This window comes from Cupressus sempervirens, chromosome 5 (assembly GCF_028749045.1).
Source record: "Cupressus sempervirens isolate cs-2001-9-10 chromosome 5, ASM2874904v1, whole genome shotgun sequence".
In the NCBI taxonomy this organism is placed as follows: Eukaryota; Viridiplantae; Streptophyta; class Pinopsida; order Cupressales; family Cupressaceae; genus Cupressus; species Cupressus sempervirens.
Window position 1 is genome coordinate 213,678,877 of NC_143122.1, and position 18,357 is coordinate 213,697,233.

Here is an 18,357-nt window from a genome sequence, read left to right on the forward strand (position 1 = left end):
AGGTATTCTATGACCCCTTTTGACTCATTTGAACACATGATATATTTTCTTAGGGGTCTTAGGACTCCTAGGAACATATGATATCATTTAATGGACCACAAGACACCTTATGACCACATTCAACCCTTTCAAATCTATGATCTATCTCCCTAGGGGTCCTAACCCTAGGTGCATGTGTTGTCATAATGGGTTGAGAGCAGTCACAATATACCCTATGACCCATTTTGATCTATTCAAACACATGATATATTCCCTTAGGGGTCATATTACCCATAGGAACATATATTTTCATTTTCATGTCCCCTTTTCAAATAATTAAAAAATAATAATCTTTGCTAAGGCAGGCAGGCCCAAGAAAGTGAAGTTTCGGAAAAAGGGGGTTAATCTTTGGAAACCGTTGGACTAATAAATGAAATTATTATTAAAATATGTTTCATTAACCTCTCTTGGACGTGAGTTATGGTTATGACCTCTTTTAAGGGGTTTGGAGGCATTTTGGGCAGATTACAGAACTTGATTTTTGCTCATTCTTTGTTATTCTTCAGAGGCTGCCAAACCTGTGGAGAAGGAGACCCAAGAACGGGAGTTTGCAATTTTCCAGGGAGACCCAAGAACGGGAGTTTGTAGGTTTCCAAGGAGGCTAAGGACAGGAGTTTGAAGCCATTCCATGTGCATGCTCATACAGAGTTTGCCTTTGTGCTGAACAGTGCAGATTTGTGGGTTTTCGGGTGTGTTTTTGGTATGAGTTTGGTGTTTCCAATTGAGTATTTCATATCAGTTTGGGTTGCTACTGTATTTCAGAATTTAAGGCATTAAAATAGAGATGAATATATTTATTGGGACGTGATTAAACTTCTGAGATAGGTTATTAGTGTTTTTGTGGTGTTTCCGGGCATTTTGTGTTAATTTCGGGAGCTCGATGAACATAGTTTTTGTCCTACATTTGTGAACTGTTGTGTACAGGCTATACAGATCTGGAAATGTCATTTTTTAGGCTGTTATGCTGCTGAAATTTCTGTAAAAATGTCCATTTTCAGATTTATTAATAATTTGTGAAGTTGCGAAGCTTTTGGCACTATTTTCAGCATACCCGATTTGGGGTTTCTTGAGAAATTTGGAGGATCTTTGTGATATCAGTTGTTTGATTTTGAAAATATAATTAGAGACATGAAATACCATATCAAATCAGAAAAGGGGATATTTCAGTGGTATCAGAGCCATGATCTTGCCAGCCTGAGGGTTTGTAGAAGTTTGCAGGTCAGTTTTGACAACTACCCAGATCTTGCATTTCAGTTTTTAGAACTACCCAAATCTTGCATGTCATAATTTATGGTTGCATGTTACTTATAATCAGCTACATGTCAAAATTTATGGTTGCATGCTACTTCTAATCATTTTCATGTTAGTTCTTGGTGAATTTGGTGGTTGTAGAAGTTTGAATTTCAGTTTTGACAACTACCCAGATCTTGCATGTCAGTTTTGTCAACTACCCAGATCTTGCATGTCATAATTTGGTGGTTGCATGTTGCTTCTAATCGGTTACATGTCAAAATATATGGTTGCATGCTACTTCTAATCATTTTCATGTTAGTTCTTGGTGAATTTGGTGGTTGTATAAGTTTGCATGTCAGTTTTGACAACTACCCAGATCTTGCATGTCAGTTTTGACAACTACCCAGATCTTGCATGTCATAATTTGGTGGTTGCATGTTGCTTCTAATCAGTTGCATGTCCAAATCTATAGTTGCATGCTACGTCTAATCATTTGCATGTTAGTTCTTGGTGTTTGAAGAAGTTATATCCTATTGGGGTTACACTCTACTTTATCCAGAATGGACAGGTATAGTACAGAGTCTCAGAGGACACGATCTTGGACAATTGATAACCAGAGTCAAAATAGTATAAAGGATGGTTATTTAGACATTCGAGATAAACTTATGAAAATAAGCCATGACATGTCTGAACAGTTGGTTGAGCACCACCGTATAATGAATGACATGTTATCTGACCCAGCTAAGGTGGATAAGTTGACTGGATTTCTATTTGGCATATTTTCTCACAGGATAGATGACACAATTCCCAAGAAGTTGCATGAGGAGTTTGAGAAACTAGCTGATAGCCAGGTAGAGGTCTCAGATTCTACTCTACCACAGGAGGTGGTGGGAAAGGATATTACATAGATTGATAGTAACGGTCAACTTGATACTCAGATTGAGACAATTGTTTACAGGTCGTCAAAGGGTGATGCCACAGGTATTCAGGATGGTATAGTTACAACAGGCAGTGACTACAGTGTAGTGGGTTCAGATGATGATTATGAGGATGTTGTTGTGCAGTATGGTGAGATACCTGGTAGAGATGAGCAGACATTGAGCATTCATGACTTTGCTGAGAAAGAGTACCAGGCACAGTTAGATGCTTCATCACATGAGGTTGAGGCAGGTAGTACTTCACATGATTTATCCCGCCAGTTGAAGGTGAGTGAAGATAGTATTGTGACTTCATTACCTCATCATGACAGGTATGTGGAGTTAGTTGGTATTGGTCATATTACTCAGGTGAGGAGTTTGCTTGAGTTACCAGTTGATTCTAGTTTACGGATATGGACTCGAGATTGTTATATTGGTGTTTGGGATTCAGTTGACTGGAGATCTTTAACACTTTTTGGTAGCAGTGTTTGTTTGGGTGCTATCATGGATTTGATTAGCAGATTACATGGTGTTGTCTTTTCTTGTGCCAGTATCTTGTCTGATGTTGGTATTAGTTTTTATACATCGGTGTTGGGCTTTGTTCATATATCCAGTCGACCATACTTGCTGGAATGTGTTGATGATCTTTCATATTTGGCAGTGTGTACAGATGAGTCCCAGGATCATATTGGCATTGATGACATCCAGGAGGATGTAGTGGGCAATTTTGAAGACTTAGTTTCTTTTGGTATAGAGGAGTTGGACAGTAGTGCTACAGTTTTTGATACTCTGTATGTTGATATGAGCTTTAGAGTTGATTCACAGGACATGGATGGTAATACTCTAGAGACTAGTAACTTTGAGGATACTCCTTTAGACAGTGCATCAAAGGAGGTTTGTAGGAGACAGTCAAGCCAATGCCATCATGTGTCTAATCAGTTGAGAGTTAGTGACCGAGACATTGCTATCACTTGCCAACATTTTGATGCTTCTCATCAGTTATTAGCAGTTTATGGATGGGGTTCTCCTACTAGTGATGAGCAGGAAGGAAGTTATCTTTCCTTGACAGAGATCCACTCTTTATGGGAGGCTATTCGGATTTTGAGACAAAATTATATGCAGTTGGTAGCTGACAGAGATTATCTTATGGAGTGGGGTAGTACAGCATATGATGCATTATTGGCCAAGGAAGATGAGGTGAGTGAGCTTACTGAGCAGCTTGAGGTGACTTCTGAGATTCTTGAGAGTATACAGTTGGCTTTCAAGGAGTCACAGTTTCAATTGGCTAAGGTGACCATGGAGTTAGAGCGACTACAATATTTATCTAATTCTATACAGTCACAAGCTATGGTGTTTGGTGATTCGAGGATGTCCATGGCTGAGATTGTTAGAGACAGTGGAGATGGGGATGCATCCATCCTTGATACTAACATTGGCATATCAGGTTCATTCCCACTAGAGTCAGGTTCAGTTGAGTTGGGTGTTGTAGCAAATTTTTGTATGCTTGACATGGTGGTGGCCTCTAGTACTGAAGGCACGGAGACTAGAGATGTATCAAAGATCATGTGTGATGTTGGTGAGTCGGCAGTTGGCATGGTTCCTGCTAGTAATACTACTCCCTTGGTGATATCTTCGGAGGTAGTAGTTAGTTCCAACATGGTTAATGATCAATTGCAATTAGTTTCATCTAGATTACAGTCTGAGCCACTGACTGAGATTGGCACATTCTATCGGCATTACACTATGAGGTATACTCATCAATTTACCTTTGATGACCATGTTGATGAGATGGTGATACAAAGATGTACTTTGGTTCCTAGTGCTTGTCATCAGTTATGGGATAGTTTAACGCCTCAGGATGAGAGTTGTGATGGGCACAACATGGTGATAGGTTCTATAGTTGACAGCTTGATAATACATGACTTAGAGCAGGAGTTTCAGAGTGATGCTTTAGCAGATGTTGTTATTGATTCTACTCCTTTGGCTATGACATCTCCTAACTTAGCTGGTGATTAGTCACACTGGGTTGTATCACTTGTTCAGGGTGAGCTGTTGACTGAGGTTGGTTTTTTTCATCAACATTATATTGCAAGGTATGTACATCAGTTAGCATTTGATCCTTGTGTTGAGGAGTTGATGGTAGGAAAATTTTGTTTGGGTTCCAATTCTTGCTGTTTATCCTGTGATGACATTTCACCATCAGGGGTGCATGGTAGTTATGGTTATGAGATAGTGGTCGGTGATCTACAGAGTTGTGTTGACTACAGGCATTGTATAGTGTGTGGATTCTCCATACTTGGTATAGTTTCATTCGGGAGCATTCACCATTATTGCAGAGTTGGATTGTACATTCCATATAGGCTAGTGGAATGCATTGATGGTATTTACTATGTTGGTAGTCCACTTTACTTGGGTTCTGATGTTCTAAGAGTTTGTGTCTCATGGGTTTTTGACTGTGGTAGTGGTGATTTTGGAGTTTGGTTGAGCTATAATTTTCAGTTTGATTATGGATTCCTCTTGGTCATATTGCAAAGGATATTGCAGGAGCTTGTGTTAATTGGTAGTAGTATAGTTCATGACTACATTTGGGATCCAGGTGGATTGATTGGTTTATTGTTTAGCCATTGCTTGAGGACAAGCAATGTTTGGGAGGGGAGGACTTGTCATGTTCCCTTTTCAAATAATTAAAAAATAATAATCTTTGCTAAGGCAGGCAGGCCCAAGAAAGTGAAGTTTCGGAAAAAGGGGGTTAATCTTTGAAAACCGTTGGACTAATAAATGAAATTATTATTAAAATATGTTTCATTAACCTCTCTTGGACGTGAGTTATGGTTATGGCCTCTTTTAAGGGGTTTGGAGGCATTTTGGGCAGATTACAGAACTTGATTTTTGCTCATTCTTTGTTATTCTTCAAAGGCTGCCAAACCTGTGGAGAAGGAGACCCAAGAACGGGAGTTTGCAGGTTTCCAGGGAGACCCAAGAACGGGAGTTTGCAGGTTTCCAGGAAGGCTAAGGACAGGAGTTTGAAGCCATTCCATGTGCATGCTCATACAGAGTTTGCCTTTGTGCTGAACAGTGCAGATTTGTGGGTTTTCGGGTGTGTTTTTGTTATGAGTTTGGTGTTTCCAATTGAGTATTTCATATCAGTTTGGGTTGCTGCTGTATTTCAGAATTTAAGGCGTTAAAATGGAGCTGAATATATGTATTGGGACGTGATTAAACTTCTGAGATAGGTTATTAGTGTTTTTGTGGTGTTTCCGGGCATTTTGTGTTAATTTCGAGAGCTCGATGAGCATAGTTTTTGTCTTACATTTGTGAAATATTGTGTACAGGCTATACGGATCTGGAAATGTCATTTTGTAGGCTGTTATGCTGCTGAAATTTCTTTAAAAATGTCCATTTTCAGATTTATTAATAATTTGTGAAGTTGTGAAGCTTTTGGCACTATTTTCAGCATACCCGATTTGGGGTTTCTTGAGAAATTTGGAGGATCTTTGTGATATCAGTTGTTTGATTTTGAAAATCTGATTAGAGGCATGAAATACCATATCAAATCAGAAAAGGGGATATTTTAGTCATATAATGGGTTGAAAGGGATCATAAGGTACCTTATGTCACCTTTGAATCCATTTAAACACATGATGTATGTCCCTAAGGATCCTAGTACACCTATGAACATATTTTATCTTGTAATGGGTTGAAAGGGGTCATAAGATACTCTGAAACCCCTTTTGATTCATTAAAATACATGATATATGTTCGTTAGTGTCTAAGGACCCCTAGGAACATTTGTTATGATTTAATGGTTCAAAAGGGGACATAGGGTACCATATGGCCCCTTTTGACCCATTCAAACACATAATGTATGTCCCTAGGGGTTCTAGGAGCCCTCAGAACATATGTTATCATATAATGGTTTCAAATGGGTTATAGGGTATTCTATGACCCCTTTTGACTCATTCGAACACATGAAATATCTTCTTTGGAACATATGTTCTCATTTAATGGGTCAAAAGGGGTCATAAGGCATCCTATGATCCCATTCGACCCATTCAAACACATGATGTATGTCCCTAGGGGTCTTAAGACCCATAGGAAGATATGTTGTCATGTAATGGGCTGAGAGGGGTCAAGGCATACTGTATGACCCCTATGGATCCATTCAAACACATGATGTATGTCCCCTAGGAAATTTTTTTGTCACATAATGAGTTGAAATGGGTCCTAAGGTATTCTACAACCCTTTTCAACTCATTTGAACACATGATATATGTTCTTGAAATATTTTCTCATTTAATGGGTCAAAAGTAATCATAGGGCACCTTATAACCCTACTCAACCTATTCAAACACATGATGTATGTCCCTAGGGGTCCTATGAGCCCTAAGAACATATGTTATCATATAATCGATCGAGAGGGGTCATAAAGTGCCCTACGAACCTTTTTGATCCATTCAAACACATCATGTATGTCCCTAAGGGTCCTAGTACTAGTAGGAACATATGTTGTCATATAACAGGCTGAAAGGGGTCCTAGAGTACTCTATGACCCCTTTTGAATCTTTAGAACACATGATATATGTTCCTAGGGGTCCTAGGACCCCTATGAGCATATGTTCTCATTTAATGGGTCAAAAGGGTTCATAAGGCACCATATCACCCCATTTAACCCATTCAAACACATGATGTATGTCCCTAGGGGTCCTAACACCCCTAGAAATATATGTTGTCATGTAATAGGTCGAGAGGGGTTATAGTGTACCCTATGACCCCTTTTGATCCGTTCAAAAAAATGATGTATGTCCTTAGGTGTCCTAGTACCCCTAGGAACATATGTTGTTAGATAATGGCTTGAAAGGGGTCATAGGGTACTCTATGACCAATTTTTAATCCATTCAAACACTTGATAAATGTCCCTAAGGGTCTTAGTACCCTTAAGAACATATGTTGCCCTGTAATGGGTCAAAATGGGTCATAGGGTGCTCTATGAGCCCTTTAAACTCATTTGAACATAAGATATATGTCCTAGGACCCCTACAAACATATGTTGTAATGAAATACATTAGAAGGGGTCATAGATTATCCTATGACCCCTTTTGAACCATTCAAACAAATTAAATAGGTTATTAGGGGTCTTAGGACTCTTAGGGACATATGGTGTCATGAAATGCTTCGAAAGGGTCATAGGTTATTCTATGACCCCTTTCGACTCATAGGAATAATTATAATATGTCCCTAGTGGCCCTAGGACCCTAGGGTCATAGGTTATCCCATGAGCCCTTTCAATCTATTAGAACAAACAAAATAAATCCCTAGAGGTCCTAAGACTCGTAGGGACATGTTTTCATGAAATGTGTCAAAAAGGGTCATAGGTTATCCTATCACACCTTTTGACCCATTCAAACAAACAAATTAGGTCCTAAGGGGTCCTAGGACCCCTAATGACATATGTTGTCATGAAATGTTTTGAGAGTAGACATAGGTTATCTTATGACCCCCTTCGACTTATTTGAACAAATGAAATAGGTTCCTAGGAGACCTAGGAACCCTAGGGTCACATGTTATAATGAAATGCATCAAAAGGTATCATAGGTTATCCTATGAACCCTTTCGACCCATTCAAACAAATGAAATAGGTCCCTAAGGGTCTTAGGACCCCTAAAGACACATGTCATGAAATGCATTAAAAGGGGTCATAGGATAACCTATGAAACCTTTTGGTCAATTTGAACAAATAAAATAGGTCCCTAGGGGTCCTAGGACCCCTAAAGATATATGTTGTCATGAAATGTGTCAAAAAGGGTCATAGGTTACTTTATGACCCCTTTTGACTCATTCAAATACATGATATATATTCCTAGGGGTCCTAGGACCCTTATGGACATGTGTTATCATTTAATGGGTCAAAAGGGGTCACAGGTTACCCTATGACCCCTTTCAAGCCATTCAAACACATGATTTATGTTGAACACATGTTGTCATATAGTCTGTTGAAAGGGGTCATAGGGTACACTATGACCCCTTTCAACTCATTTGAACACATGATATATTTTCCTAGGGGTCCTAAGACCCCTATGAACATATGATATTATTTAATGGGTCAAAAGGGGTTGTATGGAACCCTATGACCCCTTTCAACCCATTCAAATACATGATGTATGTCCCTAGGGGTCCTAGGACCCCTAGGGACATACACGATGTGTTGTAATGAGTCAAAAGGGGTCATAGGATACTCTATGACCCCTTTCAACCCATTCCATGACAACATATATTCCTAGGGGTCATAGGACATACATGTTGTGTTCAAATTGGTAGAAGGGGGTCATAGGGCATGCCATGACACATTTTGAACCATTATATAAAAAATATGTTCAGAGGGTTCTTAGGACCCCTAGGGACATACATGTTGTGTTTGAATGGGTCAAATAAGATTAAAGGATATCCTATGACCTCTTTCGACCCATTACATGACAAAATATGTTCTTGTGGGTCCTAGGACCCCTAGGGACAAACATGTTGTGTTCAAATGGGTTGAAAAGGGTCATAGGATAACCTATGACCTGTTTCAATTAAATATATGACAACATATGTTCGTAGGGGTCCTAGGGCCCCTAGGGACATACACGTTGTGTTTCAATGGGTAGAAATGGAATATAGGGTATCTTATGACCCTGCTAGACCCATTACATGAAAATATATGTTCATAGGGTTCTTAGGACCCTTAGAGACACACCTCTTATATTCTCAATGGGTCAAAAGGGGTCATCGGATACCCTATGACCCCTTTTAGCCCATTACATGACAACATATGTTCTTAGGGGTCCTATGACCCCTAAGAACATATGTTGTCATGAAATGGATCATAGGATAATCTATGACCCCTTTCAATCCAATGGAACACAAAATGTATGTCTATAGGGATCCTAGGACCCCTACGAACATATATTATCATGTAATAGGTCAAAAGGGGTCATATGATATTCTATAACCCCTTTCTACCCATTAAAGCACAAGATGTATGTCCCTAGACATCCTATGACAAATAAATTACAAGAACAATAAGATGTCATTCCAGAAACTAGAAAAATATTCTCAAATTTGTATTACGATAAGATCTGTACCCATCTATATGCTATAAATTAAAGATAAAAAAAGAATAGAACATATCATATTTACCTGCAAAAAAATTGATCTATGGAAACAAAAAATCATTAGTCATGTTTTTGTACGAAGGGTAATTTAAATTCAAAAATCATGAAATAGGGCATCACGCATCTGTAATTTTGTTGTGAAAAGTAAAATTGACATGAAATGATGAATCGACAAGGAGAAAAGGAAACTTAAACTTTAAAGAAAGGCAAATGAGATGATGGTAAAGAGAAGTTGAAAGGTGTGATTAAGACTATCTAATGCATACCTGTAGGACTAGCTTTGACTAGCAACAAGTAGAGCCAAAACAAGAAGAGTAATCGCCAACAAGAAGAGCTCTCCTCAAACACACCAGACCAATGTGAGTTGATTCACCTTCAACAGTGAGTGGGAATTCAACCCTAAACCCCAAATAATACCTGCACTTACCACAGACCTAATTAAATTGTAAAATTTGATTATGTGAGATTGAGAATAGGAAGGGGCATTCCAACTAAAATTATTTTTAGGATTAGATAAAAGTTCATTTTGGGCTATAATGGAAATATGTAATACTATTCTTTATTACAATTCTACAAACTAAACAAAGAACAAAAATCATATTCTAATTTCCAATACCTATTCCTATGGTATTCTAGCAACCAAATGGGCCCTTGTGGATTGTAAAACCAACATATTGAGAATTCTACAATAGCCTTATGCCAACTGCCTCCCGATGGAGGACAAAGTTTGAACAACCCTTAGACAGCTCTCCACATGTACTTCATCTTCTGAGGATCCTCCCACTGCAAAACACACTCCTCCTTCTCCCGCCTCATCTCCATTTTCTCTACACTCTTTTCCCCAATTCAATAATCCTATCTACCAAATTCTTAGAAGAAAAAGAATTACTATTTCATATACACCTTCAGGAACCTTCTAGCAACAGTTTGGAATCAGGGCCAAATTATTCAACAACATTGTCAGAGTCACAACAGAGGTATCATGGTTAGCAATGAGAAGCAACATAATGTTATCCTTAATATCTTCATCACTCAACCCATTTCCATCCCCATTGGTGTTGTAGAGCAGAAATGAAAGCAAATCTTGCTCTGTCGAAATAGATTTGGACCTCAAATTGATTCTCCTCTTCTCAATTAGGGTCAATCAAATTTCATTGATGTTATTACTCCCAATTCTGGCTTTTTTGTATAGAGTTCCCAAAAAATCTAGAAGAAACTCGAAAATTCTATTTAAGACATAAATAAAATGGACGTACAAATAAGATTGTTGAGGCCTATCGTCCATGGTGATGAAAAGAGAACAAGCCAAAAAAAACAAGCAGCATTTTGAAATAGGAAATGCCTTAATTTGGGTTTCCCCAATCTAGAAATGCTTAACATGATCGGTGATAATGGAGCCCACTCTGCCAACAAATGTTTACGAAGCTTCTGATTTTAATAAATTGAGAAGAAGCTTTCTCAGATCTTTTGCTTCATTTGTGAATTTTCAAATAGCTTTGTAACAGAACGAGCTTGATTTCATTGGAGAAGAAAAATTGATTTTTGACAGGACTATAGAGGATAGCTACAAGAGATACAAGAAAATGGGTCTTAAATATATCTCCTCCATTTTGGAGCTTATTTATTGTCACAACCCATTTCTTCTTATGCCAAAAACTTTGGAATTTAATTGCTACCTCTATTTTGTAGATATTTTATCTTTTATAATATTATCATAATAAAAAATATAGAATGTAACTATTAAAAATAATTAGTTAGTTACAAGAAATTGTTAAACAATAAAATGATTGAGCACTATTTTGGGGGCTGGTTGATAAAGGGGAATGTTGGTTATGCAGAGCGGGGGAGTAACTATCTTTGTAATGGACAAGATATGCTTTAATATGGTTTCTCATAATAGGGTTCTTTCTATTTTTTTAAAAATATTTTAAAAATATTTTTGATATCAGAGGAATCTTTTTAGCTACAAATATGTAAATGGAAGAGCACACTATGGATAGTCTTATGCATATGAATAGATAAAAATTGTGCTTCCCACAAAATAGTGACATCTTCTGTTCATCTAAAAAATCACATGAATTTAAATGTGGTTATAGAATGGAGTTTCTTTCTTGGTTGGTGAAGTATGGAGGACGATGACCTTTCTTTGGAGATTCTACATAGTACCAGCTTCTAGTTAGTTAAACTTAGAATGTTTAAATGCGTTTTAGGGTACGTTTTAGCTAGTTTCATTCTATAGTTGGCCTTTCACTAGAATCGAGTTGTATGAGTTGCTTTATACATTCATATTTGTGTGTACTTGTTTATTTCTCTTGGATGGAATTTAAGACAACGAATTATATTCCTAAGTTTGGTTATACAAGCCTTTAATATCATTTTAAACAAGTTTAAATAGGCAATGTTGATCTTGTTTTTATGCTTTCATTGGTGCTATTTATTGTTAATACTCTAGCATCTCAATCTTGACCTACTAAGGAATATATAAAACCTCATATGTGGTTCTTATATTATTTTCTCTGTGTTCCTAATCCTAGAGTCATGTTAAGATTTCTCTCAAAGAATTTATGATAGGGGCAATTAATTACATTACCCACTTGGGGTAAAAATTGTCATCTTCACATCCTATATTAGCTAGGCATTCTTTTGAGTATGAATTGAGTCTATTTTTTAAATTTAAAATTTTGACTGTACCAGTTTTAGTCAGATTTTCCATCTTTGTTTCAGAAATGTACTCATCTTGATTGTCCTTGAGCTTTGACTTCTGTATTGTTCATTGGTTAGGAAAACATTATACCAACATGCAATTTTCCTATTCCTACTCCTTGTGTAACTGGCATTGTTGCTAATCATTTCCTTGAATCCACAACTATGTGGATATTGTTAGAGTTATGAATTGAAGGTTAGGATAAATGATTTAATAGTTGATATGAAATGAAACAAAACTAACCACTTTGTGGTGTTAGAATTTATAGAATTCTATACTTATTATCTTTTTATCTCTATTCTTCTAAATCACCAGCTGTTTATTATGAAGCTGACTGTGGTAAGTCAAATATCTAGATGAAAAATTATATTCAAGTTTCATCAGTTTGTGGAACATTATAAATAAAATTTGTAGCTTGGAATGACTACATGAAAGACATGGTGTTTATTTTTATTTCCTAGTTTGATTATGTGAGTACAATGGTTTGAAAAATGATGACAAGTAAAGTTGTGTTGTAATTCTAAAATCATGGAAGTTTAAGTCATTTCAATGTGGACCAAATTTAAATCATTGATTGTTAAGTCAAAACCAATTATTGAATGGTATTAATTTCTTAATAAGAATTGTAGCCTATTAAGTAAAATCACTGGTGTTTCTTATCTATCTTGTACAGGATATCTTATTCATGATTAGCATAATACGACAAGAGTTCCTTCTTTTTCTATCCCTTCCCTTTTGCTATGATAAAAGAATTTGTTTACTGGCAATAGAAAGTGATGCCACAAAATGGATGTATAAATTTTACATTGAACATTATAGGATATATGATGTGTAAGTCTATATATTGGATAAATGCCATTTTTTCCTATTCATTTATGGATTAATTACTGTTAACCTTTGATTATGTTGTTGAATTCCATGATGGTTGAATAGTCAACTAGGGTTTCCATGTGTATTTTCCATACTTTATGATCTTATGGTTTACATTACATATTATGTTCATTCATGATCCCTTATGATCCTATTGTTGGGTAGGGTTTTCTTAAAAGAAATAATAATGATGGATGTTGCTTCTGGACTTTCATTTTGTTTTATGGTGGTTAATGTGTTGTTTTCCTTGTTTAAATTAGGAAATGATTTTTAGTATACCTCTGGAAAACTAAAAGAATTTTGCTTACATTACTCTAATATGCACCTTGTGTAACATTATCTTATGTGATATACTTGGAATACTATGCAAAGGAGAATGCTTTCATTTATACTAGAGAGATGGCATTTTTCTCTTACTACACACAATTCTATTATTGTTCATAGTTTTAATTGGTTAGACATCCTCGTTATCAGGCTCAGTATCTTTCATGTCAAGAAATATTTTGGGGAAGCTTAACAACTTCATGGTAGGGTGGTAAAACACTCCTATGATATTCTCATCCTTATGTTTCTTAAGTAGGTTCTAGAACTCCTTTTAGATTGATCATCTTGTTCATACCATCTTGGTATTCTAGTATCTAGTATATGTATTTCTTTTAAATTTAATAATGATTAAGAGTTACTGGTCAATATTCAAAGGACCTTGACTCTCGTTGAATTTTCTACATTTTACAAAGAATATTCAATCTTTACATTTATCCTCTGCTCAAAAAATTCATAAACTGTGTTGGTCATTTGGGACACTAGAAAATGTAAGGTTTTGTCCACCAGTAGCCAACCAAAGGTGCTAGAGAGAATATTAGAGTGGTTTGAAGAAGGGTTTCTAAGAAGGGCCACTATAATGATATCCATTTTTCTTCTTGAGAGAGACTAATTTAGCGTATCCTTTGTATATAAGATAATGGTTCTCAATTGGAACTTTCTACCCAATAGTTTGGCAGCACATAACCTTATCTTAATTTCAACTCTAAGTTTCCAAAAGATGGAGTTCTCATTATTTGCAAGGATCTCACCTTCCCTTTTCCTTATAATAACAAATTGATGATATTAAAAATGAGTAGACAGAATGACACTATATTATTATTAGTATTATTATACATATATATTGTTATTTTTATTATTAAAATAATTAATCACTTATTCTTAAGTAGATGTAAGTATTTTAATTTTTAATTTTTATAATCTTTATATGTTAAATTTTTTAATTATAAAATCATTAAAATTATTTTAGACTAATTTTATGGGTTCATATATTTGAGGTATTATAGGAGCGCATTTTTAGAAAGCAATATATTAAACATATTTAATGTTTACTCAATTCAAACAAAAGTTTAATACAATTATAATAGTAACATGATAATTTAGGAATTATTTTAAATTGTAAATATTTTTAAAATTTAATTAAAAAATGTTAATTTTTGAATATTTAAATATATACTTTTAAAAAATATTAATTTTCAAATATTGATAATTTTTTGAATTTTTTTTTTAAAATTTTGTGAAATCTCCATCTAAAAATATTACTCAAATAATAAAATATCAATGGATTATTAATTAAATGATGTTAAATATTTTTATTACAATTAGCTCAATTTTTTTTATAACTATTAAATTTTTATTTTTACTACTCTACTTTAAACTATATGGAAAATACAAGCCATTATGTCTATTACAATCACTCCTATTTAATTAGTGAATGATCCTTTTTATTTCAACTAATTACATTTAGCTTAATACTAAAAGAGGGGTAAAAAAATTTATTAAGACAAAATGAGAAGCAAAAAGGAGAGCTCAACAATGATCTTTGTCTTGAGAAACAAGGTCATCTAACTCAAGAGACAAATCTAAGGGAAGTTGCCCCCTACCCACAATATTCCAATCTTGAGCATGATCAGATGCCCATTTGGAAAAACATTCAACATCTCTGTTCCATTCTTGAGGAATGCAATCAAAACTAACAGACTCTAGAGAAGTAAAAAAGAAAAGAGTTTGATTAACAACTGAAGCCTATTGCCAACTAGCATCCTCAAGCAACTGTGAAGTAAGAAAATTCACCACCACTTGAGAGACAGATTCATAGATAACTTTGCAGCATCCCCTCAAACAACATTGATCCACAACATATAAAATGACCAAAGACTCCATGAGATTATTAGTATGACAATCCTTATGCATTGAAAAAAGAAATTGAACTTCTCTAGAGTTGCATTAGGCCACACCTCCAATGTCAACAGGACTTGGATTCCTCTAAGAAGAACCATCAATGTTGACTTTCAGAACTCTAAGTGGAGGAGGCGACCAATGGCCCACATAGCTCACCCATCTCTTCCCTTAATGTATAAGATGGTTTGGAAATTTATGATGCCAATGATCTGCAACCCCTAAGAACCCATCTTGGAAATAAAATTTAAGGCATCCCCAAATAGCAAGATCATTGGGATCCTACCTACATCTAACTCATACTTTTATTGAATGGTTTCCTAAAGAGAGTGAGAAATCTTCCACCAAAGATGCATGACACCAATACAGACATCCTAAAAGATTTTTTGTTTCCTCTCCAACCATATATGTTAAAGAATAAAAAAGGGGCAAGCAATTCCTGCAAGTTGAAGAGGTAGAGCCTTGGAGGGGGCACTCAAGCGATCCCAAAACTTAGGCAAGGAGGAAGCATGGAAACAATAAAAACCCCAAGCACTCCACCAAAGATGTCATAATTGGGTAGAAAAGGAACAAAGGAAGAAGATATGAGAGATACACTCCTATCCATTACCACATAACATAGAAAAAGATGGGCCTTGGAACCCATGTTTATAAAGATTATCCCATGTAAGACATTGGTTGTAAGCCACTAGTCACATGAAGAAATTACATTTGGACCAAGAAAAATTATTCTAAACTTGTTTCCACCAAGAGACCTCAGGATCCTCTAACAATTGTCTAGTAATCTCCTAGAACCTAACAACAAAAACATAATATTTACTAGGTAGGGTGTCACCCAAGCCATCTGGTCCCAACAAAGAACAACACTCCCTAGAAGCAAAAATCCTAGAAATATCTTAGTGGTCCACCTCTGAGCTCCAAGGAGGCCAATCTAAAGAGAACTTCCATCTATATCTGACAACAAGACATAGCTAATAAGGAGTCTTATAATGAACAACTTTATCTCATTCAACAACAAGAAAAGAATCACGTGGTCTCAAGATGAGGATAAATGGATAAGATGAGAGGGTTTCCATCCCAAGCATCAGATAAAAAAAAAATCTTTAGAGCCTCCCTTACATATCTAGAAAAGGACCCTCTTAACCAATTGAACATCAATCTTGAGAGTTTTCCACACCATAAAGTAATGATCTTCAAGAGAAAGTGTCAAAATAGACCAAGGGTCAATGCCTCTAAAATACTTATTAGTAATTCTATGATCGTGGAGATGATCTTGTCCAGAGCACCATCATTAATAAAGATTAGCAGCCAAAGATTTTCTACTCAAGATAGCTAATCGAAGGCCAAGATCACCCTCCTTCTTAGGATGAAAAACAATCTCCCGACTAATAAAACTCCATTTAAAGTTACACAAATTACCACTCCAAAGGAATTTTCATGAAAGAACATCAAATTATTTGATAAAATAAATAGGAGCAACTTGAACCATGCTTCTATAAATGGGAAGATCCCAAATAACAAATTGAAGAAGGTTAATACGAGAAGCAATATAGAGCTATCTATGGGTCCACTTATTTACCTTCTCCTGAAGCTTAATAATCAGATTTTTCCAAAAGAGTCATGGTTTCCTAGAAACAACAATAGGAATGCCAAGATAAGTCAAAGGGAATGAACCAATCTGAAACCTAAGGATATTAGCAATCCTCCATTGAATAGGATCAAGAGTGTTAAAGAAATATATAGAAGATTTGTGCTCATAAACTTTATGGCCTTTTGTTTCCAAATAAATATCTAGAGAACATCGAAAGGCTTCAAATTCCTTGACTCGAGCAATTACTGAAAGAGAAGAGTCATCAAAAAATTGAAGATGAGAAAGATAAGACAAACCATTCCCCTAGGGTCACCCTTGGATTGAATTCTAAGACACCTGATACTTAATGAATTTTCCCAAACCCTCAACCATAATAATGAAAAGATAGGGGGAAAGAGGATCACCATGGCAGAGACCCCTAGAAGAACCAAATGATTGGGAAGGTTGACCATTGAGAAGAATAGAGAAAGACAAAGAAGTGACACAGCTCATAGTCCAAATCACCCACTCTGAGCTAAAGCCAAAGGAAAGAATAATATTCCTTAGAAAGATCCATTTGATTCTATCATAGGCCTTAGCCATATCCAACTTAATAAACATATATTGCTCCCTTGAGCTAGCCATAGAGTGGATAGCTTTAGTAGCAATAACCACCCCATCTAAGATTTATCTTCCTACAACAAAACCTCCTTGTTCTTCTAAGATAATAGTAGGAAACCACTTTTTAAGTCTCTCAACAATCATTGTAGTCATAACTTTGTAAGCCGCATTACATAGACCAATAGGTCAAAAAATCCAATTGATTAGCCCCATCTTTTTTTCAGAATAAGAAGAACCAAAAAAGAATTAAGTGCCTGAAGCATCTACTTACCTAAATAAGATTCCTTAACAACTAGTTCTAAAAAATCCTAATTAACAATGTCCCAAAATTCCTAAAAGAATTCAATAGGAAAGCCATCAGGGCCAAGAGCTTTTCCTTTAGGCATACCAAAGACCACTTCCTCCAACTCAACCAAAGAGATTGGGCACATGATATAATCATTCATTTCCTGAGAAATAAGGGTAGGAATACAAGACAAAATAATATGCTCTTCATTATTAGTAGAAGGAAAATCCTTAGAGAAGAGGTTTAAAAAGTACCGAGTAGCCTCCTAAAATACATCTAGCAAGGCAGATAACTGGATACCTTCATAATTAACCAAAGAAGAAATATAACTCTTAATCTAATGAGTTTTCACAACTTTGTGGAAAAAGGAAGTGTTCCTATCACCTTCTTGGAGCCAATCAACCCTTGATTTTTTCTTCTATTATATTTTGTCCCAAATTTCCTATTCTTCTACATTTCTAAAAGAAAGGGATTCAACCTTACCCTGATCGTTTGAGAAACCAAGGTCCCAAATTTGTCTAGTAATAACATCCAGATGCTCTTGAGTGAGCCTCTTCATGGAATGAAGGTTCCCAAAACAATATTTTATCCATCTCTTGAGCTTCCTTTTGACATATTGAAGTTTTTTTAGGAAGAGAAAACATAGTAGTACCAAAAGCAGGGGCAACATCCCTCCACTAGCTAGAAATAAGATCATGAAGAGAGGAGTCTTTAAGCCACATGAGCTGAAATTTAACAGAAGGATT

General features: G+C 35.8%; 1 pseudogene; it reads right to left on the reverse strand.

Annotated features, from left to right (window-relative positions):
• LOC149555181 (cytochrome P450 716B2-like) overlaps positions 1 to 18,357 on the reverse strand; it is an 87,859-nt pseudogene that overhangs the window by 7,951 nt on the left and 61,551 nt on the right.